Below are 26,412 nucleotides of genomic sequence, written 5' to 3'. Positions count from 1 at the left end.
CTTTTTCTCCCTTCTCCATGGTCTCGTTAGAAGCAAGGCAGCTGGCACCGTTGGCTAGTTCAAATCATTCGCTATTATTAGGCCTGAATCAAGACTACTCATTGAGAGTGTGCCTCACTAATATCACTCCACACACAGGTAAGGTAGACCAGTACCTGATCAACATTTGCAAAAAATTTTAGTGAACAGATTTTGCCTCAGCAAGCCCCCTCTTGACAGCTCCGCACTCCAGGACAAAACTAGTGAACCACACACACAGCAGAATCCTTCTTCACTCCCTTCCCTAGAATGAGAGGCAATGGTGGCAATTTATGGGGACAGAGCCTTTGGGGCAGAACCATGCCTGTTCAACCCCGCGCTCCCCTGCAGTATCTTGCTCTGACACCAGGAACGGACTTGGCATCAGCACACACCTTGATACTACCACAGATTCAGATATGCCAACGGTTCTGAATATTTTACAGAGCACCCTCCAGCTCACACCTCAAGCCATTAACTCCCAGTCTACAAAGATGGACACTCAAATCAAACTGTTAAACACGCTGGCAGCTTTTACTTCATGAATTGACTCAAAAATTGCAGACCTTAATAACTTGATAGTCAGAGTCCAGAAATCTGCCGACTCCCGGCTACCAGTCTGTTTGTGCACTTGTTCTCCAATCCTGGATAAGCTGGTATCCCTACCAGAAATCTTCAGTAACAGCTTTGAGCATGTAAAAAGAGCTCTAACCCCAAGTTTGCCAGTGATACTAGGATTGGCAATTCACCACAGCCTCAAACAACATGCCCTCCCACTCGAACCCCCCCTCTGGAGAGCATGTCAGGGTTCCCCTAAGTAACATGAATAGTAACCTCTTCTTGGGTATCAAACCCCATCAATCAACCAAGCAGTAGAGTCCCCCAAAACACATTCACAAGTCTCTAATTCAATGAGTAGTCTTTCTGGCAAGCATAATTCAGGTCCAATAATCAGCACTGGGGCCTCTGTCCCTATCACAATTAGCACTGTAGTGATAAATTGCCTGCCATCTACGCCCCAGAAGAAAGGCCAATGGAAAGGGCTAAAGCACAGATTGAAAGCACTCGAGAAGAAGACGATCATCTTCTTCTTTAACAACCAAATGGGGGGGGCTAAAATGCCATCTAGCTCCCCTCCTGGGTCACAGATAGGTCATCTGGATGGAAGCATCTCTTAGTCCAGCATGCCTCCCTTATGTAGAAAAAGACATCACCTTAGCCAGTCTTCTATCGTCCTCTTTGTTCCACCAAATCTCGAAATTCCAGGTAGCAAACAGAGGTGAAAGCGATCATCTACCACAAGAGCGGCACTTTGCTCATCCAATTGACCATCATGATCCTATAAAAGTGCTGCAGCATGCAACGTATATAAACAAAGGGAGGTAACTCAGATGGTCATCAGATACCATGCTAGACCTGGCAGGAAAAGCCCAGCGAATGTGGTATTTTAAACTGAACCACACTGACCTTGACCAAATACCACAAGTAGCACAAGTAACACAAGTAGCCTGGGATGAGTTTGCACACAAATTTCTGGCATCTTGTCAACAACAATCTCAAGGCACCAAACATTGCAGTCCTCAAGGACCTCCATACAGGCGCCAAACACAGAAACTTAAACACAAGTTGAACAGCACCCTTTGCCACCTTCAGAAAGATCCCAGAGACGAGACCTTGAGAGCACTGGTGTCCACTTCCAGATCTGCCTACTGTGCCCACCTGAGAGCGCATCAAGAAAATATGGCAGCTGGGTCAGCAGCCAAGCTCCTGTATGCACTTAAGTCAAAAAGGTATGCACAATTTTGTAAACATATAAACAGCTTAAGTTCCGTAATGCACCCTAGCTCCACAATTAACATCTCAGAGTCCACCTGGTACCAATATCTCTCCTGCCCTTTTGGCCCCCCCAATCAGGGGACCCAATGTGAGGGTCATAGGATTCAGCAAAAACCTCAAGCTCAGGCCCAAAATATTGCATGCTTTTCTTCGCAACCACACAGCTGCCCTCAAATTCTCTCAGAAACAGTAAGAAAGAGAATCATTAAGTGTCGGAGGGAGGGAGCCCCAGGACCTAATAATACTCTTGCCACATTATGCAAAGAGGACTTGGATGTTTGAGCAAAACATCTTTTGGCACTCAATAACAGCACAATTGCCACCAACATCATTCTGCAGTCATGGAGAGGCTCAATCATGTCCCAAATTTTTAAAGATGGCTTGACTAACAATCCAGAAAACTACCAATTGATTGCACTCTTAGACATCGAGTCCAAAATCTTTTTGGGGATCCTCTTGTAGGAACTTGAAACCTGTGCTTGGACAACAACTTGATACGGTTCAATCTAACTGGCTTCTCCAAAGGGGTAGACAGTTGACTGTATCGTTATTGTTAGAAATGGGGTCTTTGGATGGAAGTCAGGTTACCCCCGTCCAAGCAAGGACCCTCACTCTAGTCAGGCTAAAATAGAATCACCCTTATCCCCTTGGTAGCTTGGCACGAGCAGCAGGCTTAACTTCAGAGTGCTAGGTGTAAAGTATTTGTACCAACACACACAGTAACTTAATGAAAACACTACAAAATGACACAACACCGGTATAGAAAAATAGGAAATATTTATATAAACAAAACAAGACCAAAACAACAAAAATCCACAATACACAAGTCAAGTTTTCAATTAAAAAGCAAAAAGAGTCTTTATGTAGTTTCAAACACACACAAACACTGTTAATGTGAAAATGTACCTTAGGTGCATCAAAAATAACCCTGCATGGTCGAGTGTGCATCAAAAAGGGCTTGGGATGCATTGATTTCACTCACGAGCGAGACCTTGCATCATTTCTCCCTTTGTTCGGTCAGGCGCGTCATTTCTTCTCTACGCAGGAGAGCAATGCGTCAATCCAGTCAGCACTCTCGGGTCTGGGCAGGCCCAGCGGTACTTGCGTCGGAAATCCAGTCGCACGATGATCTGAAAACCACGCATTGCGGGATGCGATCTCACCAGCTGCAGTCCTTTCTCCAACTCCGTGTGCCGATTTTTCAGTCGTGTTACAGTCGAGTGTCGATTTTCAGCCATGAAGCCGGCGGCGTGTCGATTTTCCAGCCGCAGATCAGAATCGATTTGATATTTTCCCCGCACGGGGTTCTGTGCATGGATTTCTTCCTCTTAGGCTTCCAGCTTCTCCTTTCAGGGTCCCAGGAACTGGATGGGCAGCACTTGGCAGAGTAGGAGTCTCTCCAGAGACTACAGGTGCTGGCAGAGAGAAGTCTTTGCTGTCCCTTAGACTTCAAACAACAGGAGACAAGCTCTAAATCAAGCCCTTGGAGATCTTCACAAGATGGAAGGCACGCAAAGTCCAGTCTTTGCCCTCTTAGTCTGGCAGAAGCAGCAACTGCAGGATAGCACCACAAAGCACAGGCAGGGCAGCTCTTCTTCCTCAGCTCTTCTCCAGGCAGAGGATCTTATTGGTTTCCAGAAGTGTTCTAAAGTCTGTGGTTTTGGGTGCCCTTCTTATACCCAATTTCTCCTTTAAAGTAGGCCTACTTCAAAGTAAAGTCTCTTTTGAATGTGAAATCCTGTCTTGCTTAAGCCAGGCCCCAGACACACACCAGAGGGTTAGAGACTGCATTCTGTCAGGGCAGGCACAGCCCTTTCAGGTGTGAGTGACCACTCCTCCCCTCCCTCCTAACACAGATGACTCATCAGGATATGCAGGCTACATTCCCAGCTCCCTTTGTGGCACTGTCTAGAGTGAGGTGCAACCAGCTCAACTGTCAAACTGACCCAGACAGGGAATCCACAAGCAGGCAGAGTCACAGAAATGGTACAAACAAGAAAATGCTCACTTTCTAAAAGTGGCATTTTCAAACACACAATCTTAAAATCAACTTTACTAAAAGATGTATTTTTAAATTGTGAGCTCAGAGACCCCAAACTCCAAATGTTCAACCGCTCCCAAAGGGAATCTACACTTTAATCAGATTTAAAGGTAGCCCCCATGATAACCTATGAAAGGGAGAGGCCTTGCAACAGTGAAAAACAAATTTAGCAATATTTCACTGTCAGGACATATAAAACACATTACTATGGCCCTCATTCGACCTTGGCGGTCTTTTTGAAAGACCGCTGAGGTACCGCCGTGCTGAAGACCGCCAGTGCAGGCAGTTTTCCGTACAGCGTATTATGACTGCTGGCAGCCCTCCGTCCTTTTTCGGACGGAGAGCTGCCAGCAGCCATACTGGTGGTCGGGGGGGAAGTGGAAGCTGCTCCACCTCCACCGCCACGTCATCAGAACACCGCCCACCGAATCACGTCCCATGATTCGGCGTGACACTGTTCTGGTGACGGGGTGCTGGAGGCAGAGCAGCCCCCATGGATCCTGTTCCCTCCCAGAGGATCACCAGACAAGGTAAGGTGATGGTCCGTTAGAGGAGGGGGGTGGGCGGGTGTTGTGTGTTGTGTGCGTGTATGGGGGTGCGAGTGTGTAGAGGGGGTGTGTGAGTGCGTGTATGCATGCAGGGTGTTGTGTGTTTGGAAATGTGTGCGTGTCTGTCTGTTTGTATGTCTGTGAGTATATGTGCGTGTATGTCTGTATGTATGTGTGCGTGTATGACTGTGTGTGTCTGTTGGAATGTTTGTTAGTGTGTGTGCAGGTATGTGTGGTGGTAGTGTCTGTGTGCGTGTAGGGGGGTGTGTGTCGAAGTTGGGGGAGAAAGGGGTCCTGCCACCTTTGGATGGTGGTAGGGGTGTCGGGTGTGGGGAGAGGACTCGGGGGTGGGGAGACCCTTATTAGGCCATGGAAGGAATTCCCTGCCACTGATAGTGCCTACCGCCATGGATTTCATGGCGGTACAAAACGCCACGAAATCCATGGCGGTATGCAGGGTCGTGATACCACCGGCAGTATTATGACATCTGCTGGTCTGGAGACCGAAGTCTCCAGCCCAGCGTCGTTACCACCCTGGCAGTCAGAGTGGAGAAATGGCCGTTTAGCATGGCGGTCACCGCCATGCTTGTAATGCCATACTTTTTCCACTGGACTATTGGCGGTATTACTGCAATTTTTCCACCGACCGCCAGGGGTGTAATAAGGGCCTATATGTCCTACTTTAACCATACATTGCACCCTGCTCTTGGGGCTACCTAGGGCCTACCTTAGGGGTGTCTGACATGTAAGAAAAGGGAATAGTGAGGCCTGGCAAGTGGGTACACTTGCCAAGTCGAATTTACAGTTAAAACTGCACACACAGACACTGCAGTGGCAGATCTGAGACGACTTTAGGCGAGCCCCTCGGACAACTGGGGGAAAAGAATAAAAAAACAAAATGGCGACTGCAGCGTTCATATCGGCCGCTGAAGAGACGGGAGAAATGCAAAGGCCCTGAGCATCAGCAACAGACTAGAACTGAGTGCTCTGGCTTGAGCAGTCCGCTGGGTGTGCTTGGGACTCCGGACTGGTCGTGGGGGCCCGGTGAGTGCGAGAGCGCATGAGCTGGGGAGAACGGTGGGGCCCCACCCGGGCGCGGAGAGCGGACTGGAGTCCGACCGCCCGGAGGTCGGTGTGAAAATGGCAGCCAGCCCCTGGGACCCCTGAAAGAAGTAAAAAGTGGTGTTGGAAGCGCGAGGGGCACTCGCCCCACCTCCGGCCTGAACTATAAAGAAGTCACATCTAGGTGACACAGCGGTGAGGAATGAGAGGTGGGCCCACCCTGCAGCAGGGGCCTTGAGTAATACGGGACCACGGAGACGCCTTAGATCTGGGGCCCCCTTCTGAGACTCGATCCAGTTGTCCCTCTGGACGCCCCCGAAGCTGTTAACGGAGTGGGGGAATTGGAATGGGCTACCCCCACCCCTATGCCTGCACGGTAAGGGGCCCAGGGCACAACCTACACAGGTGGAATCGCAATCTACACCACCTGCTCCTGCGGTTCGCCGCCCATCATCGGAGCTGTAACCGGGCCACTACAGAGGACCCCGGGCCGGTGAACAGGGAGTCCCTACCGAGCATCCCTGGATACCCCAGGAGGGTCTATCACCCAAACACACCACCTGAAGAGCTGAGTCGGACCCTCCTATGAACGGTAAAACATACTGGACCCTAATCTTAAAGGAGCACAAAATGAGCGAAATCGAGGTCAGAAGCTGACATCACAACCTCCATATTGGGTTGGCTCAAAGGAGAACGAGTCATAGAACACTCCTCACATCCCGACCACCCCACTATATCCGGGATCTGTAAGAATTCTACAGACGGTACCAGCAAAAGGAGGACGCAGAGTGGAAAAGTGGGAGAGTCTCCCCTCCACACTGATTGAAACCTGAGAGAGGAGGAAGACTAGGGCAAATAGAGAGGTCCAGCTAAACTGAACCTGGTGGCTCAGACCCCTGCGGTGATTTGGGCACTCGACTCACCCTTCCCAGTCACAGCAGAGTTTTAATCATGGGGAAACCTAATAAGCGAGAAGACCAATCCCAAACGGAATTTGCAAATGTGAAACAACCTACTCAACCCTCTAACCTGGCTTGCACGGGCAATCTGATTCCTCAAGAAACAACACTGGATACGGTCCTCCTAGCTATTAAAGAATCCTGTGAAGCACTTGAGCAAAAAATTTATAGCCTATCATTGGACCTCTCACTGTTACGAGACGACCACCGCAAACTGAAAGAGAGAGTGGGGACGAACGAAAAATCTCTATGTGCAGTCGACCTAGCACAACAAACAAGAACTAAGGAAATAGCGCATATTACCGCCCGAATTAAGACATTAGAAACCAGAGCAGAAGATGCTGAAAACTGAGCACATAGGAATAACCTCAGACTTATCGGAGTGCTGGAAGGTTCGGAATCCTTAGCAAACAGCACAGAAACCTTCTTGGAAAATTGGATTAGAAACACAGTGGTCCCCAAGGGCCTTTCGGCTTACTTTGCAATAGAAAGAGCTCATAGGATCCCAAACAGGGCACCACCTCCGGGAGCAAGACCACGCCCAATCATAGCTAAATTGCTGCATTACAAAGACAGAGACTATATACTCTCCCAAATCACGGCTACTAGGCAAAACTTTATGCAATAATCAGCGGGTCATGATCTTTCCGGACTTCAAGAGAGAAACCCTGAGGACCTCCTTTCACAGTCACAAACGCATTCTACGAGAAAAGGGGATAAAATATGCAATGCTTTTCCCTGCCAAGCTCAGAGTAGAGCATGAAGGTAAAACGCATTTTTTCTTATCACCACAACTGATGGGGGAGTGGCTGGATACCCTGAACCTGACCGTCTCAGCTCTCCCTCCTAGACCCCTGCGAACCAAGGAAGAAACGCAGTCGATCCTCTAAGCGGACCACGGTGGTGGCCCCCCCCAAAACATCAATCCCTTCAGGAGATGCGAGACGCTGTAGATGCAGCCGCTGCCCTTAGAGGGGGTCCTGCCATAGACCTCGGACCTCCAGCAACCTTTCGGACTCTGACTCTAGTTGCGGGGGCTCATCGATATCCTCACGAGACACCTCCACCAGCCTGCCTATCATAACACCAGGAACCTCAGAAGAAATTATTTGACTCTACTGTGTGCAGTCTGTTCTGACCGTGAGTATCTAAAAGAAAACAATTAACTTTGACTATGGTCCCTGTTCAGCTCTAGCTCTGGAACACAGTGTGTAAAAATTTGTGATAAAAGCGGATACTACAAAGAGCTGCACATGTTGCGGTCGGGCCCCGGGAAAGGCACAGGACAAGTACTCTCGGCCCCTGCCACACCACCCACCTATAGGATATTAGAATAGGAATGTTAACAGTTTGGACAGGAAGAGTTTTAGTAGCCGGTCCTGGGGAGTGGGAGTTGGGATTTATGTTTACTCAATTCGTTTTAGGGGAATATCGTGCACTGAGGCCTAGACCGGCAAATATCTCTCGAACCAAACACTTGACAGGTAGGTGTAGCAACAAATTACCCTTGGGTCCTTCCCCTAATAGTGGCCAACAACTAGTAAATCAAGGCTATGACTTCAAGATACAAATTAATAACCTGGAATGTCAGGGTGTTAAATAATATAGCCTAGCGATATATGGTGTACAGCTTCCTTAAAAGTAGAGGGGCACATATTGCTATACTGCAGGAAACTCATTTACTCGAGCAGGAGGTTATGGCACTTAGGGAAAGATGGAGAGACCAAATATATGCTACCAATTATTTGGCGTTTGCAAGAGGAGTTCTAGTTTGGATACGTGCTGGCGTTCCATTCCAGGCTCTACAAACAAAGTTAGATAAAGAGGGAAGATACGTTGTTATCTCAGGAAGGCTAGATGGGAGGGAAATAACTATAGGGGGCTTCTATGCCCCGAACCAGGATCAAAAGAAATTCTTTGACACTTTGTCTAGGGAGCTGGGTCCGATTCTAGCGAGCCCGAATATGATAGGTGGGGACTTTAATTGCATAACTGATATTAATACGGATAGAGCTCACCCCCCCCCCCTTTCACAAACTCAGACTCTAAAAACTGCTAAAGCTTTTACAGAATGGCAACAACACTGGCAAATAAGAGACTGCTGGAGACACCTCAACCCGCATAATAGAGAATATTCCTTATACTCAGCAGTACATGACCTACACGTAAGACTAGACACAGTACTAGTTTCCTCGGAGCTACAATCCATTGTAGTATCAGCCGAGTATCTGGGCCGTACCATTTCAGATCACAACCCCTTACTGGTTTAATTAGATTGGCATAGAGAAAAACCTGTGATGCCCACATGGCGACTTGGGGCAAAGGCATTAGAGGACGAGGCCTTTAAACACTACCTTCACAACAGTATCAAAGACTATTTCAAAATAAACGCAGGAACAGCATCCTCTAGATCTTTAGAATGGGAAACCTTCAAAATAGTAACCAGAGGCAACTGTATGGGGGAAAGTGTAGGAGTGCGTAGATCTATCGAATTTGAGCTTAAAAAGCTCAAAGGCTCCCTAAGAGACACTGAACGTAAACATCCCTCTCACCCTGAGCTGACCCCCCTTTTGCGGGAAACTAAAATGAAAATATTTGAAGAAAACATCAGGCTCTCTCGCTTCAACTACAAACAGTACTTAAGTAGACAACACGCTGAAGGATATAAGGCAGGTACACTATTGGCGTGGCTGGCCAAACCCTCCAAACAACAAACTACTATACTCGAAATTGAGAGGAGCCCAGGTGACACAGTACTTAGCCAAAAATATATTAACGCTTGCTTCTTCGAATACTAGTCCTCCCTTTATGCTTCACCCCCCGAATCAATTAATATCACTCAGATCACAGAACTGGAGTCACTTGCTCTCCCTAGACTGGAAGTCGAAGAAAGCATGACCCTAGCTGCCCCTATTTCGATAGCCGAAATCAAAACTGCAATACAAAGCATGGCAAAGGGTAAAGTACCGGAAGCAGACGGTCTCCCTTCAGAGTTCTATCAACTATATCAGGATACACTTGCACCTAGACTCTGCTCACTATACACGGAAGCGTGGCATAATAATAAATTACCCCAATCTACTAATGAGGCCATAATGATCCCCTTCCTAAAACCATAAAAAACAGCTACTGATGTCCGCTCATACCGAGATCTATCTATGTTGAACCTAGATTATAAAATATTAAGCAGGATATTAGCCAATAGACTCTTACCCTTCATGACCTCACTGATTCATCAGGCTCAATCGGGTTTCATCCCACTACACAGTACAGCGCAAAACATCAGACGCTTAATCTAAATTCTTCACTCCATACCTGATACCACACCTCAAGCAGAAATAATTTCAATAGACATTGAAAAAGCCTTTGATAGCTTAAGATGGGACTACCTAGAGCAAGTTATGTTAAAACTGGGATTGGGAGAAGGTTTCACTCGCACACAAAATTATTATACAAAAACCCCACAGCAAGAGTACGCACAGGTGGCAAATTTTCCGAGCCCTTCACTGTGAGAAGAGGGACCAGACAAGGCTGCCCACTCTCCCCTCTTTTATTCGCTATAGCGGTAGAACCCCTTGCACAAACTGCAAGATCCAAAAGGTACTTTGAGGGCATCCCAATTAATAACTGGAAACACCACATCGCCCTCTACGCCGATGACATGCTACTTTTTCTCAAGAACTTAGTTACGGACCTACCTGGGGCGATAGAAATGCTAGAAAACTTTGGATCCGCCTCAGGACTCCGGATTAATTGGAGGAAATCCTCCATCTTCCCGGCGTTCAAGGGCACCCCGAGGCCCTCTGACACTAGGGGTTTGCCTTGGTCACGAACACTTTTAAATATCTTGTAGTCAACATTTAGCATTCAGTAGAAGACCTGCTAGAGGGGAATATACATGGAACAATTAGAGGTATCAAAGCTAGCATGCAGTTCTGGAGCACCCTGGCACTAACCGTCACAGGGAGAGTCGCTCTGCTTAAAAAGCTAGTACTGCCCAGACTTCTATATTATTTCTCCACGCTCCTTCTAACAATCCTGAGTTCGGTATTTTTATTAAGAACACAGATTCTATAATCGCAAGCTTCATTTGGGGACCCAACAGACACAGAATAGCACTTCACACGCTACAAAGACCTACCTTGGAGGGAGGATTAGCCGTGCCTAACTTAGAAATTTACTATTGGACGGGACAAGTACAATGGCTGGCAAAATTGATTAATAAAGCCCCAGTCGCAAAAGATTTACAGATACCAATAAACTGCCTGCTAACAAAATCCTACATATAGTATTGAACCCCAGGAAACCGAAAGAGCCTCTCCCTCTGGAGTGGGAAGCTACAAGACACAGCTGGGACCACTACCTCAAACGTTCTCACACAAAGACTCCCTATGCTTCTGAAATCCCTTTGGAGTCATTGAACTGCCTCCCAGGTAATCGAGTCACCAAACATGTTAACAAATTAGTCCCTTTTAATATTACGAAATTGGGCGACCTGTTTCTCAACTTTCTAAACTTTGCCCCTTTGTACAGCTGCAAAACCGATTTGCCCTCCCGCCCGGATTATTCCTTACCCACAATGCCCTCATTAGAATCATTCAAAAACTATGGGGCGAAGGAACCTGCGAGCCCCCGATCCACAGGCGTTGCGAACTCTTCTGCTCCATTGGAGATCAAAGGGGGATAATCTCAGGGGTATATAAATTTATGCAGAACGGCACCTGCACTCCGCAATACAAACTCAAGGCAAAATGGCAAACAGATTTTGACACCTCATTAGAAGATACCCAATGGGCCAGAACCACATCCCTCATCTATGCTGTATCCAGAAATGCAAGATTTAAAATGATAAACATTTACATTCTCCATAGAGCTTACTTAACCCCTCAAATGATAACCAAAATATATAACAGAAATAACTCCTGCTGCCCGCGCTGCGCCGAACCAGCGGCAGACCTAATGCACATGTTATGGAAATGCCCTCAGATTAGTTCATACTGGATGGAAGTATTCAGGAAAGTAGCCAGCTGTACTAAAAGACCTCTGTCACCAACCCCTATAGCAGCAATTCTGGGGGATTTCCCGCACCCATCGACACACAAAACCTCAAACAAATTCATAGACCTGGCTGTGATCTTAGTGAAGAGAGAGATAATCTCACATTGGAGAGACCCAGGTGGTCCGCTAGCAAATAGATGGCAAGGTGCACTAGAAAAGTGCACGGAAATACAGGGCACAGTGTTAATGAAAGAAGCATTACGGAGCCAAAGACCCAGAGAGAGTGTTACACAGTGGGACTTATTGATGGAAAACTTAAAGACTGTTGACACCCCTTCTGTGGAGGAAGACAATTCTACATCGGACTCGGACTCCGAGCAGATTGCCACAACTGTTTTATAAATATACTGAAACTATGATCTACCTCAGGGTTTCAGAGACTTGTCGTAATATGATCTGTATTTGATGTACTTAGTGCACGATGGGGGGAGGGAGGGGTTACGCCGTTGGGGAATATCTAAATGGGTTTTGAAATATGCTATCACCTTTATAAAAGCAGTAAAAGAAATATTTTAAAAAAAAATGCTACAAACTCAAGACAGCGGAACAAGGTACTCTAAGCTCCCTTTGTTGTGTAGCCATTTTAAGTATAGCTCCATGCACGTTAGTTTAACATACTTGGCCGCTGTTCACTTTGCCCTAGATATATTTTGTTCAGCTTCACACTGTTATTTTACAATAACCAGTTTTTACGGTCTTGTTTTAATTTTTTCTATCACACTGTTCAGCTTAGTTCAGCACTGTGTTCTCAAATAATGCATTCTTGATCGCCCTGTGCTTCAGTCAAGGCTGCAGTCTGGTGCATTGCCGGTAAACGTGGTAGGACTTTAGTCTCCAGGATTTGTAGAAAATGCACATCCTTACGTAGGGACATTTTCTTAGAACATCTGCGTGTTAGTTATAAAAACACTTTCTAGTCCTAGTACACGTCAAGAGGGAAATTCCAGCCAGGGAACCACAACTGTATACTGAATGCTCCGTTGCAGATGCTGATGCAGATTACAGGCCTTTGCTCAGGTATGAGGGTTGATGTCCTCCTGGGGGAACCTGAAAGGCAGGCTTAGAGTTTAACATACTGTGCTCGAAATATAACTTAGAGAGAAAAATAATCTAGCGGCACTATGATAGCCTTCTTCTTGTGCTTCACTTTCATCATTACTATTTTAATATTACTGTGTTGTGGAGTTCTGGTTATTGCAGCTCATACTTTACTATCCAAAATGCAGTTGTTTTATTAAACCAATCTTTAAAACTTACACTGCCTTGATTGTCATTTATATATGAGACTGTACTGTGTATGAGTGAACCGGTTGTGACCTGAGTGACCACGACTTCCCTAAGAAGTACAGAAATGTCATGCGCTCGGATGTCCAATCATCTCTACCATTCGGGAGAGATGAGGCACTGGTAGTTAGCCAGAGCAAAGCCAGGATTTGGAGTGGCATGTGTCATCCACCGTGGGTCAGACTCAGTCCCCACATCATGGACGATTTTGCTGCTCTAAATCCAATAGTCTCATTAAGATAATGAGAGCCAACGTGACACCTTCTTTGGGCTGAAATCTCTGCACAATTCAATTCTCCTTTACATCTTTATTTTGAGTCCTCTCTGGTAGCACTATGCTTGGCAGACCAACTATTATAACTTAAGAAATACTTACTCTACCTACCTGCAGTACTCAATAGAATATTTTGCATACCATACTATCTAATGCTGACAAATTTCAGCAAAATCTGATTGGATGTTTTTGCGCTACATAAAATACAAAAGTCCATGTAAAATACATTACATTTGGGACCCACCTTTTTTCTTTGCAGCCCTTGCCCAAATGGCACAAAACTTTCAGGACTCTGTCAACGAAATGGTCTGCAAAGTCTCACAAACATTTGTCAAATGGGTGCAAAGTTAGTGAGGGACAAATATCTTAAAACTCTCTCTATATAAATATATATACATAGATATATATAGATATTCATATATATATAAATATATGTGTGTGTATATATATATATATATATATATATATATATATATATATACATACACATATATGTGTATTTTTTATTATAGTTTTATGATTTCAGTTATATTTTTTATTGGGGTGAAGTGTAAGTTACTTTAAGTAATTATTTTGTTTAAAACATTTTTTTTTTTTTTAATGCTAATGTAATTTTGGCAGTATCATCATAGTTGATATTGTGTGAATCAATATTTTTAACAAGTTTTATGCTTATTTAACCCCTTCTGTGCCCAGGACGTAATGGTTACGTCCTGAGGCACAGTGCTGCTGTGCCCAGGACGAAACCATTACGTCCTGTGCACAGAGCCCAGAGGGAGCGCCAGCGCTCCCTCTGTGGGGTTCCCCCCCACCCCCCCAAGTCAGGGATGGAAGGTGAAGCCCTTCCCCTTCCATCCGCGCCCCCCCCCTGTGACGTCAGCGCCCGAGCGCGCGCTGATTAGTCACAGGGTCTCCCCCATCACACTGGAAGCAGAGCTTTCAGCGCGATTGAAAGAGAAATGCTTTGCTTTTCTCTTTCAATTCCATGGGGGAGGCCCCGAGAGGCTTCAAAGGGAAGGAAATGTATTTCCTTCCCTTTGAAGTCTCTCACAGGGTTTCAAAAGCCAGATTGCTTGCAATCCGGCTTTTGAAACCCCACTAGACACCAGGGATTTTTTTTTTTTTTTTCTGAAACTGTCAAAAGGGAGCGACCCCTTGGCCAAAGGTCGCTCCCAGGGGGGGCATTTTTTTGGGAAGGCCTTTTCTGCCCCCCCTGGGGGCAGAGCGGCCTATTATTAGGCCGATCTGCCCCCAGGGGGGGCAGAAACCTCTAGGCACCAGGGAGCTTTTTTTTTTCTTTTCTTTTTGTGATGTTTTCTTTTTTTTTAGGTGGGGAGCGACCCCTTAGGCAAGGGTTGCTCCCCTAGGGGGCAAATTATATTTAGGCCATTTCTGCCCCCCTTGGGGACAGATTGGCCTATTTTGATGAGGCTGATCTGCCCTACAGATGGGGAGTGACCCCTTGGACAAGGGTCGCTCTCCTGGGGGGCAAATTGTATTTAGGCCATTTCTGCCCGCTTTGGGGGCAGATCGGCCGATTTTAAGTCAATCTGCCCCGAAGGGGGCAGAAACCACTATGCACCGGGGATTTGTTTTTAGGCACCAATGTGACGTAGGGGGAGCGACCCCGTAGGCAAGGGTCGCTCCTCGGCAGGGGGAGTTTGGGGGGGTGGGTGTTCAAATTTATTTTAGGGCATTTCTGCCCCCCCCTGGGGCCGGCTGAGCTAGAGGCCAAAATCCACAGGTAGGCACTTTCCAAAAAACACCTCTGTTTTCTGTGAAAAAATATGTTGTGTCCATGTTGTGTTTTGGGCCATTTCCTTTCGTGGGCGCTAGGCCTACCCACACAAGTGAGCTACCATTATTATCGAGAGACTTAGGGGAACGCTGGGTTGAAGGAAATTTGTGGCTCCTCTCAGATTCCAGAACTTTCTGTCACCGAAATGAGAGGAAAAAGTGTTTTTTGGCCACATTTTGATGTTTGCAAAGGATTCTGGGTAACAGAACCTGGTCAGAGCCTCGCAAGTCACCCCATCTTGGATTACCCTAGGTCTCTAGTTTTCAAAAATGTGCTGGTTTGCTAGGTTTCCCCAGGTGCCGGTTGAGCTAGAGGCCAAAATCCACAGGTAGGCACTGTTTTCTATGAAAAAATGTGATGTGTCCACGTTGTGTTTTGGGCCTTTTCCTGTCGCGAGCGCTAGGCCTACCCACACAAGTGAGGTATCATTTTTATCGGTAGACTTGGGGGAACGCTGAGTGGAAGGAAATTTGTGGCTCCTCCCAGATTCCAGAACGTTCTGCCGCAGAAATGTGAGGAACATCTGTTTTTTTAGCCAAATTTTGAGGTTTGCAAAAGATTCTGGGTAACAGAACCTGGTCCGAGCCACACAAGTCACCCCATCTTGGATTCCCCTAGGTCTCTAGTTTTCAGAAATGCACAGATTTGGTAGGTTTCCCTAGGTGGCGGCAGAGCTACAGGCCAAAATCTATAGGTAGGCACTTTGCAAAAAACACCTCTGTTTTCTTTCAAAAATTTGGATGTGTTCACGTTGCGCTTTGGGGCGTTTCCTGTCGCGGGCGCTAAGCCTACCCACACAAGTGAGGTATCATTTTTATCGGGAGACGTGGGGGAATGCTGCGTGGAAGGAAATTTATGGCATCTCTCAGATTCCAGAACTTTCTGCCACAAAAATGTGAGGAACATGTGTTTTTTTAGCCAAATTTTGAGGTTTGCAAAGGATTCTGGGTAACAGAACCTGGTCCGAGCCACACAAGTCACCCCATCTTGGATTCCCCTAGGATTCTAGTTTTCAAAAATGCACAGGTTTGGTAGGTTTCCCTAGGTGGCGGCTGAGATACAGGCCAAAATCTACGGGTAGGCACTTTGCAAAAAACACCTCTGTTTTCTTTCAAAAATGTGGATGTGTCCACGTTGCGCTTTGGGGTGTTTCCTGTCGCGGGCGCTAAGCCTACCCACACAAGTGAGGTATCATTTTTATCGGGAGACGTGGGGGAATGCTGGGTGGAAGGAAATTTATGGCTCCTCTCAGATTCCAGAACTTTCTGCCACAAAAATGTGAGGAACATGTGTTTTTTTAGCCAAATTTTGAGGTTTGCAAAGGATTCTGGGTAACAGAACCTGGTCCGAGCCACACAAGTCACCCCATCTTGGATTCCCCTAGGATTCTAGTTTTAAAAAATGCACAGGTTTGGTAGGTTTCGCTAGGTGGCGGCTGAGCTACAGGCCAAAATCTACAGGTAGGCACTTTGCAAAAAACACCTCTGTTTTCTTGAAAAAATTTGGATGTGTCCATGTTGCGCTTTGGGGCATTTCCTGTCGCGGCCGCTAGGCCTACCCACACAAGTGAGGTATCATTTTCATCGGGAGACGTGGGGGAACGCTGGGTGGAAGGAAATTTGTGGCTCATCTCAGATTCCAGAACTTTCTGCCACAGAAATGTGAGGAACATGTGTTTTTTTAGCCAAATTTTGAGGTTTGCAAAGGATTCTGGGTAACAGAACCTGGTCCGAGCCACACAAGTCACCCCATCTTGGATTCCCCTAGGTCTCTAGTTTTCAGAAATGTGCAGGTTTGGTAGGTTTCCCTAGGTGCCGGCTGAGCGACAGGCCAAAATCTACAGGTAGGCACTTTGCAAAAAAACCCTCTGTTTTCTTTCAAAAATTTGGATGTGTCCACGTTGCGCTTTGGGACGTTTCCTGTCGCGGACGCTAAGCCTACCCACACAAGTGAGGTATCATTTTTATCGGGAGATGTGGGGGAACGCTGGGTGGAAGGAAATTTGTGGCTCCTCTCAGATTCCAGAACTTTCTGACACAGAAATGAGAGGAACATGTGTTTTTTTAGCCAAATTTTGAGGTTTGCAAAGGATTCTGGGTAACAGAACCTGGTCCGAGCCACACAAGTCACCCCATCTTGGATTCCCCTAGGTCTCTAGTTTTCAGAAATGCACAGGTTTGGTAGGTTTCCCTAGGTTGCGGCTGAGCTACAGGCCAAAATCTACAGGTAGGCACTTTGCAAAAAACACCTCTGTTTTCTTTCAAAAAATTGGATGTGTCCATGTTGCGCTTTGGTGCATTTCCTGTCGCGGGCGCTAGGCCTACCCACACAAGTGAGGTATCATTTTTATCGGGAGACGTGGGGAACGCTTGGTGGAAGGAAATTTGTGGCTCATCTCAGATTCCAGAACTTTCTGCGACAGAAATGTGAGGAACATGTGTTTTTTTAGCCAAATTTTGAGGTTTGCAAGGATTCTGGGTAACAGAACCTGGTCCGAGCCACACAAGTCACCCCATCTTGGATTCCCCATGGTCTCTAGTTTTCAGAAATGCACAGGTTTGGTAGGTTTCCCTAGGTGGCGGCTGAGCTACAGGCCAAAATCTACAGGTAGGCACTTTGCAAAAAACACCTCTGTTTTCTTTCAAAAATTTGGATGTGTCCATGTTGTGCTTTGGGGCATTTCCTGTCGCGGGCGCTAGGCCTACCCACATAAGTGAGGTATCATTTTTTTCGGGAGACGTGGGGGAACGCTGGGTGGAAGGAAATTTGTTGCTCCTCTCAGATTCCAGAACTTTCTGCCACAGAAATGTGAGGAACATGTGTTTTTTTAGCCAAATTTTGAGGTTTGCAAAGGATTCTGGGTAACAGAACCTGGTCCGAGCCACACAAGTCACCCCATCTTGGGTTCCCCATGGTCTCTAGTTTTCAGAAATGCACAGGTTTGGTAGGTTTCCCTAGGTGGCGGCTGAGCTAGAGGCCAAAAATCTACAGGTAGGCACTTTGCAAAAAACACCTCTGTTTTCTTTCAAAAATTTGGATGTGTCCACGTTGCGCTTTGTGGCGTTTCCTGTTGCGGGCGCTAGGCCTACCCACACAAGTGAGGTATCATTTTTATCGGGAGACGTGGGGGAACGCTGGGTGGAAGGAAATTTGTGGTTCCTCTCAGATTCCAGAACTTTCTGCCGCAGAAATGTGAGGAACATCTGTTTTTTTAGCCAAATTTTGAGGTGTGCAAAGGATTCTGGGTAACAGAACCTGGTCCGAGCCACACAAGTCACCCCATCTTGGATTCCCCTAGGATTCTAGTTTTCAAAAATGCACAGGTTTGGTAGGTTTCCCTAGGTGGCGGCTGAGATACAGGCCAAAATCTACGGGTAGGCACTTTGCAAAAAACACCTCTGTTTTCTTTCAAAAATGTGGATGTGTCCACGTTGCGCTTTGGGACGTTTCCTGTCGCGGACGCTAAGCCTACCCACACAAGTGAGGTATCATTTTTATCGGGAGATGTGGGGGAACGCTGGGTGGAAGGAAATTTGTGGCTCCTCTCAGATTCCAGAACTTTCTGCCACAGAAATGTGAGGAACATGTATTTTTTTAGCCAAATTTTGAGGTTTGCAAAGGATTCTGGGTAACAGAACCTGGTCCGAGCCACACAAGTCACCCCATCTTGGATTCCCCTAGGTCTCTAGTTTTCAGAAATGCACAGGTTTGGTAGGTTTCCCTAGGTGGCGGCTGAGCTACAGGCCAAAATCTACAGGTAGGCACTTTGCAAAAAACACCTCTGTTTTCTTTCAAAAAATTGGATGTGTCCATGTTGCGCTTTGGTGCATTTCCTGTCGCGGGCGCTAGGCCTACCCACACAAGTGAGGTATAATTTTTATCGGGAGACGTGGGGGAATGCTGCGTGGAAGGAAATTTATGGCTCCTTTCAGATTCCAGAACTTTCTGCCACAAAAATGTGAGGAACATGTGTTTTTTTAGCCAAATTTTGAGGTTTGCAAAGGATTCTGGGTAACAGAACCCGGTCCGAGCCACACAAGTCACCCCATCTTGGATTCCCCTAGGATTCTAGTTTTCAAAAATGCACAGGTTTGGTAGGTTTCCCTAGGTGACGGCTGAGATACAGGCCAAAATCTACGGGTAGGCACTTTGCAAAAAACACCTCTGTTTTCTTTCAAAAATGTGGATGTGTCCACGTTGCGCTTTGGGGTGTTTCCTGTCGCGGGCGCTAAGCCTACCCACACAAGTGAGGTATCATTTTTATCGGGGGACGTGGGGGAATGCTGGGTGGAAGGAAATTTATGGCTCCTCTCAGATTCCAGAACTTTCTGCCACAAAAATGTGAGGAACATGTGTTTTTTTAGCCAAATTTTGAGGTTTGCAAAGGATTCTGGGTAACAGAACCTGGTCCGAGCCACACAAGTTACACCATCTTGGATTCCCCTAGGATTCTAGTTTTAAAAAATGCACAGGTTTGGTAGGTTTCGCTAGGTGGCGGCTGAGCTACAGGCCAAAATCTACAGGTAGGCACTTTGCAAAAAACACCTCTGTTTTCTTGAAAAAATTTGGATGTGTCCATGTTGCGCTTTGGGGCATTTCCTGTCGCGGCCGCTAGGCCTACCCACACAAGTGAGGTATCATTTTCATCGGGAGACGTGGGGGAACGCTGGGTGGAAGGAAATTTGTGGCTCATCTCAGATTCCAGAACTTTCTGCCACAGAAATGTGAGGAACATGTGTTTTTTTAGCCAAATTTTGAGGTTTGCAAAGGATTCTGGGTAACAGAACCTGGTCCAAGCCACAAAAGTCACCCCATCTTGGATTCCCCTAGGTCTCTAGTTTTCAGAAATGCACAGGTTTGGTAGGTTTCCCTAGGTGGCGGCTGAGCTACAGGCCAAAATCTACAGGTAGGCACTTTGCAAAAAACACCTCTGTTTTCTTTCAAAAAATTGGATGTGTCCATGTTGCGCTTTGGTGCATTTCCTGTCGCGGGCGCTAGGCCTACCCACACAAGTGAGGTATCATTTTTATCGGGAGACGTGGGGAACGCTTGGTGGAAGGAAATTTGTGGCTCATCTCAGATTCCAGAACTTTCTGCCACAGAAATGTGAGGAACATGTGTTTTTTTAGCCAAATTTTGAGGTTTGCAAGGATTCTGGGTAACAGAACCTGGTCCGAGCCACACAAGTCACCCCATCTTGGGTTCCCCATGGTCTCTAGTTTTCAGAAATGCACAGGTTTGGTAGGTTTCCCTAGGTGGCGGCTGAGCTAGAGGCCAAAAATCTACAGGTAGGCACTTTGCAAAAAACACCTCTGTTTTCTTTCAAAAATTTGGATGTGTCTACGTTGCGCTTTGTGGCGTTTCCTGTTGCGGGCGCTAGGCCTACCCACACAAGTGAGGTATCATTTTTATCGGGAGACGTGGGGGAACGCTGGGTGGAAGGAAATTTGTGGTTCCTCTCAGATTCCAGAACTTTCTGCCGCAGAAATGTGAGGAACATCTGTTTTTTTGGCCAAATTTTGAGGTGTGCAAAGGATTCTGGGTAACAGAACCCGGTCCGAGCCACACAAGTCACCCCATCTTGGATTCCCCTAGGATTCTAGTTTTCAAAAATGCACAGGTTTGGTAGGTTTCCCTAGGTGGCGGCTGAGATACAGGCCAAAATCTATGGGTAGGCACTTTGCAAAAAACACCTCTGTTTTCTTTCAAAAATGTGGATGTGTCCACGTTGCGCTTTGGGGTGTTTCCTGTCGCGGGCGCTAAGCCTACCCACACAAGTGAGGTATCATTTTTATCGGGGGACGTGGGGGAATGCTGGGTGGAAGGAAATTTATGGCTCCTCTCAGATTCCAGAACTTTCTGCCACAAAAATGTGAGGAACATGTGTTTTTTTAGCCAAATTTTGAGGTTTGCAAAGGATTCTGGGTAACAGAACCTGGTCCGAGCCACACAAGTTACACCATCTTGGATTCCCCTAGGATTCTAGTTTTAAAAAATGCACAGGTTTGGTAGGTTTCGCTAGGTGGCGGCTGAGCTACAGGCCAAAATCTACAGGTAGGCACTTTGCAAAAAACACCTCTGTTTTCTTGAAAAAATTTGGATGTGTCCATGTTGCGCTTTGGGGCATTTCCTGTCGCGGCCGCTAGGCCTACCCACACAAGTGAGGTATCATTTTCATCGGGAGACGTGGGGGAACGCTGGGTGGAAGGAAATTTGTGGCTCATCTCAGATTCCAGAACTTTCTGCCACAGAAATGTGAGGAACATGTGTTTTTTTAGCCAAATTTTGAGGTTTGCAAAGGATTCTGGGTAAAAGAACCTGGTCCGAGCCACACAAGTCACCCCATCTTGGATTCCCCTAGGTCTCTAGTTTTCAGAAATGTGCAGGTTTGGTAGGTTTCCCTAGGTGCCGGCTGAGCTACAGGCCAAAATCTACAGGTATGCACTTTGCAAAAAACCCCTCTGTTTTCTTTCAAAAATTTGGATGTGTCCACGTTGCGCTTTGGGACGTTTCCTGTCGCGGACGCTAAGCCTACCCACACAAGTGAGGTATCATTTTTATCGGGAGATGTGGGGGAACGCTGGGTGGAAGGAAATTTGTGGCTCCTCTCAGATTCCAGAACTTTCTGCCACAGAAATGTGAGGAACATGTGTTTTTTTAGCCAAATTTTGAGGTTTGCAAAGGATTCTGGGTAACAGAACCTGGTCCGAGCCACACAAGTCACCCCATCTTGGATTCCCCTAGGTCTCTAGTTTTCAGAAATGCACAGGTTTGGTAGGTTTCCCTAGGTGGCGGCTGAGCTACAGGCCAAAATCTACAGGTAGGCACTTTGCAAAAAACACCTCTGTTTTCTTTCAAAAAATTGGATGTGTCCATGTTGCGCTTTGGTGCATTTCCTGTCGCGGGCGCTAGGCCTACCCACACAAGTGAGGTATCATTTTTATCGGGAGACGTGGGGAACGCTTGGTGGAAGGAAATTTGTGGCTCATCTCAGATTCCAGAACTTTCTGCCACAGAAATGTGAGGAACATGTGTTTTTTTAGCCAAATTTTGAGGTTTGCAAGGATTCTGGGTAACAGAACCTGGTCCGAGCCACACAAGTCACCCCATCTTGGGTTCCCCATGGTCTCTAGTTTTCAGAAATGCACAGGTTTGGTAGGTTTCCCTAGGTGGCGGCTGAGCTAGAGGCCAAAAATCTACAGGTAGGCACTTTGCAAAAAACACCTCTGTTTTCTTTCAAAAATTTGGATGTGTCCACGTTGCGCTTTGTGGCGTTTCCTGTTGCGGGCGCTAGGCCTACCCACACAAGTGAGGTATCATTTTTATCGGGAGACGTGGGGGAACGCTGGGTGGAAGGAAATTTGTGGTTCCTCTCAGATTCCAGAACTTTCTGCCGCAGAAATGTGAGGAACATCTGTTTTTTTAGCCAAATTTTGAGGTGTGCAAAGGATTCTGGGTAACAGAACCTGGTCCGAGCCACACAAGTCACCCCATCTTGGATTCCCCTAGGATTCTAGTTTTCAAAAATGCACAGGTTTGGTAGGTTTCCCTAGGTGGCGGCTGAGATACAGGCCAAAATCTACGGGTAGGCACTTTGCAAAAAACACCTCTGTTTTCTTTCAAAAATGTGGATGTGTCCACGTTGCGCTTTGGGTTGTTTCCTGTCGCGGGCGCTAAGCCTACCCACACAAGTGAGGTATCATTTTTATCGGGAGACGTGGGGGAATGCTGGGTGGAAGGAAATTTATGGCTCCTCTCAGATTCCAGAACTTTCTGCCACAAAAATGTGAGGAACATGTGTTTTTTTAGCCAAATTTTGAGGTTTGCAAAGGATTCTGGGTAACAGAACCTGGTCCGAGCCACACAAGTCACCCCATCTTGGATTCCCCTAGGATTCTAGTTTTAAAAAATGCACAGGTTTGGTAGGTTTCGCTAGGTGGCGGCTGAGCTACAGGCCAAAATCTACAGGTAGGCACTTTGCAAAAAAACCCTCTGTTTTCTTTCAAAAATTTGGATGTGTCCACGTTGCGCTTTGGGACGTTTCCTGTCGCGGACGCTAAGCCTACCCACACAAGTGAGGTATCATTTTTATCGGGAGATGTGGGGGAACGCTGGGTGGAAGGAAATTTGTGGCTCCTCTCAGATTCCAGAACTTTCTGCCACAGAAATGTGAGGAACATGTGTTTTTTTAGCCAAATTTTGAGGTTTGCAAAGGATTCTGGGTAACAGAACCTGGTCCGAGCCACACAAGTCACCCCATCTTGGATTCCCCTAGGTCTCTAGTTTTCAGAAATGCACAGGTTTGGTAGGTTTCCCTAGGTGGCGGCTGAGCTACAGGCCAAAATCTACAGGTAGGCACTTTGCAAAAAACACCTCTGTTTTCTTTCAAAAAATTGGATGTGTCCATGTTGCGCTTTGGTGCATTTCCTGTCGCGGGCGCTAGGCCTACCCACACAAGTGAGGTATCATTTTTATCGGGAGACGTGGGGGAATGCTGCGTGGAAGGAAATTTATGGCTCCTCTCAGATTCCAGAACTTTCTGCCACAAAAATGTGAGGAACATGTGTTTTTTTAGCCAAATTTTGAGGTTTGCAAAGGATTCTGGGTAACAGAACCTGGTCCGAGCCACACAAGTCACCCCATCTTGGATTCCCCTAGGATTCTAGTTTTAAAAAATGCACAGGTTTGGTAGGTTTCCCTAGGTGGCGGCTGAGATACAGGCCAAAATCTACGGGTAGGCACTTTGCAAAAAACACCTCTGTTTTCTTTCAAAAATGTGGATGTGTCCACGTTGCGCTTTGGGGTGTTTCCTGTCGCGGGCGCTAAGCCTACCCACACAAGTGAGGTATCATTTTTATCGGGAGACGTGGGGGAATGCTGGGTGGAAGGAAATTTATGGCTCCTCTCAGATTCCAGAACTTTCTGCCACAAAAATGTGAGGAACATGTGTTTTTTTAGCCAAATTTTGAGGTTTGCAAAGGATTCTGGGTAACAGAACCTGGTCCGAGCCACACAAGTCACCCCATCTTGGATTCCCCTAGGATTCTAGTTTTAAAAAATGCACAGGTTTGGTAGGTTTCGCTAGGTGGCGGCTGAGCTACAGGCCAAAATCTACAGGTAGGCACTTTGCAAAAAACACCTCTGTTTTCTTGAAAAAATTTGGATGTGTCCATGTTGCGCTTTGGGGCATTTTCTGTCGCGGCCGCTAGGCCTACCCACACAAGTGAGGTATCATTTTCATCGGGAGACGTGGGGAACGCTGGGTGGAAGGAAATTTGTGGCTCATCTCAGATTCCAGAACTTTCTGCCACAGAAATGTGAGGAACATGTGTTTTTTTAGCCAAATTTTGAGGTTTGCAAAGGATTCTGGGTAACAGAACCTGGTCCGAGCCACACAAGTCACCCCATCTTGGATTCCCCTAGGTCTCTAGTTTTCAGAAATGTGCAGGTTTGGTAGGTTTCCCTAGGTGCCGGCTGAGCTACAGGCCAAAATCTACAGGTAGGCACTTTGCAAAAAACACCTCTGTTTTCTTTCAAAAATGTGGATGTGTCCACGTTGCGCTTTGGGACGTTTCCTGTCGCGGACGCTAAGCCTACCCACACAAGTGAGGTATCATTTTTATCGGGAGATGTGGGGGAACGCTGGGTGGAAGGAAATTTGTGGCTCCTCTCAGATTCCAGAACTTTCTGCCACAGAAATGTGAGGAACATGTGTTTTTTTAGCCAAATTTTGAGGTTTGCAAAGGATTCTGGGTAACAGAACCTGGTCCGAGCCACACAAGTCACCCCATCTTGGTTTCCCCTAGGTATCTAGTTTTCAGAAATACACAGGTTTGGTAGGTTTCCCTAGGTGGCGGCTGAGCTACAGGCCAAAATCTACAGGTAGGCACTTTGCAAAAAACATCTCTGTTTTCTTTCAAAAATTTGGATGTGTCCATGTTGTGCTTTGGGGCATTTCCTGTCGCGGGCGCTAGGCCTACCCACACAAGTGAGGTATCATTTTTATCGGGAGACGTAGGGAACGCTTGGTGGAAGGAAATTTGTGGCTCTTCTCAGATTCCAGAACTTTCTGCCACAGAAATGTGAGGAACATGTGTTTTTTTAGCCAAATTTTGAGGTTTGCAAAGGATTCTGGGTAACAGAACCTGGTCCGAGCCACACAAGTCACCCCATCTTGGATTCCCCTAGGTCTCTAGTTTTCAGAAATGTGCAGGTTTGGTAGGTTTCCCTAGGTGCCGGCTGAGCTACAGGCCAAAATCTACAGGTAGGCACTTTGCAAAAAACACCTCTGTTTTCTTTCAAAAATTTGGATGTGTCCACGTTGCGCTTTGGGACGTTTCCTGTCGCGGACGCTAAGCCTACCCACACAAGTGAGGTATCATTTTTATCGGGAGATGTGGGGGAACGCTGGGTGGAAGGAAATTTGTGGCTCATCTCAGATTCCAGAACTTTCTGCCACAGAAATGTGAGGAACATGTGTTGTTTTAGCCAAATTTTGAGGTTTGCAAGGATTCTGGGTAACAGAACCTGGTCCGAGCCACACAAGTCACCCCATCTTGGATTCCCCATGGTCTCTAGTTTTCAGAAATGCACAGGTTTGGTAGGTTTCCCTAGGTGGCGGCTGAGCTACAGGCCAAAATCTACAGGTAGGCACTTTGCAAAAAACATCTCTGTTTTCTTTCAAAAATTTGGATGTGTCCATGTTGTGCTTTGGGGCATTTCCTGTCGCGGGCGCTAGGCCTACCCACACAAGTGAGGTATCATTTTTTTCGGGAGACGTGGGGGAACGCTGGGTGGAAGGAAATTTGTTGCTCCTCTCAGATTCCAGAACTTTCTGCCACAGAAATGTGAGGAACATGTGTTTTTTTAGCCAAATTTTGAGGTTTGCAAAGGATTCTGGGTAACAGAACCTGGTCCGAGCCACACAAGTCACCCCATCTTGGGTTCCCCATGGTCTCTAGTTTTCAGAAATGCACAGGTTTGGTAGGTTTCCCTAGGTGGCGGCTGAGCTAGAGGCCAAAAATCTACAGGTAGGCACTTTGCAAAAAACACCTCTGTTTTCTTTCAAAAATTTGGATGTGTCCACGTTGCGCTTTGTGGCATTTCCTGTTGCGGGCGCTAGGCCTACCCACACAAGTGAGGTATCATTTTTATCGGGAGACGTGGGGGAACGCTGGGTGGAAGGAAATTTGTGGTTCCTCTCAGATTCCAGAACTTTCTGCCGCAGAAATGTGAGGAACATCTGTTTTTTTAGCCACATTTTGAGGTGTGCAAAGGATTCTGGGTAACAGAACCTGGTCCGAGCCACACAAGTCACCCCATCTTGGATTCCCCTAGGTCTCTAATTTTCAGAAATGCACAGGTTTGGTAGGTTTCCCTATGTGGCGGCTGAGCTACAGGCCAAAATCTACAGGTAGGCACTTTGCAAAAAACACCTCTGTTTTCTTTCAAAAATTTGGATGTGTCCACGTTGCGCTTTGGGACGTTCCTGTCGCGGACGCTAAGCCTACCCACACAAGTGAGGTATCATTTTT

This window comes from Pleurodeles waltl, chromosome 10, assembly GCF_031143425.1.
Source record: "Pleurodeles waltl isolate 20211129_DDA chromosome 10, aPleWal1.hap1.20221129, whole genome shotgun sequence".
Lineage (NCBI taxonomy): Eukaryota > Metazoa > Chordata > Amphibia > Caudata > Salamandridae > Pleurodeles > Pleurodeles waltl.
This window is presented reverse-complemented; position numbering follows the sequence as displayed.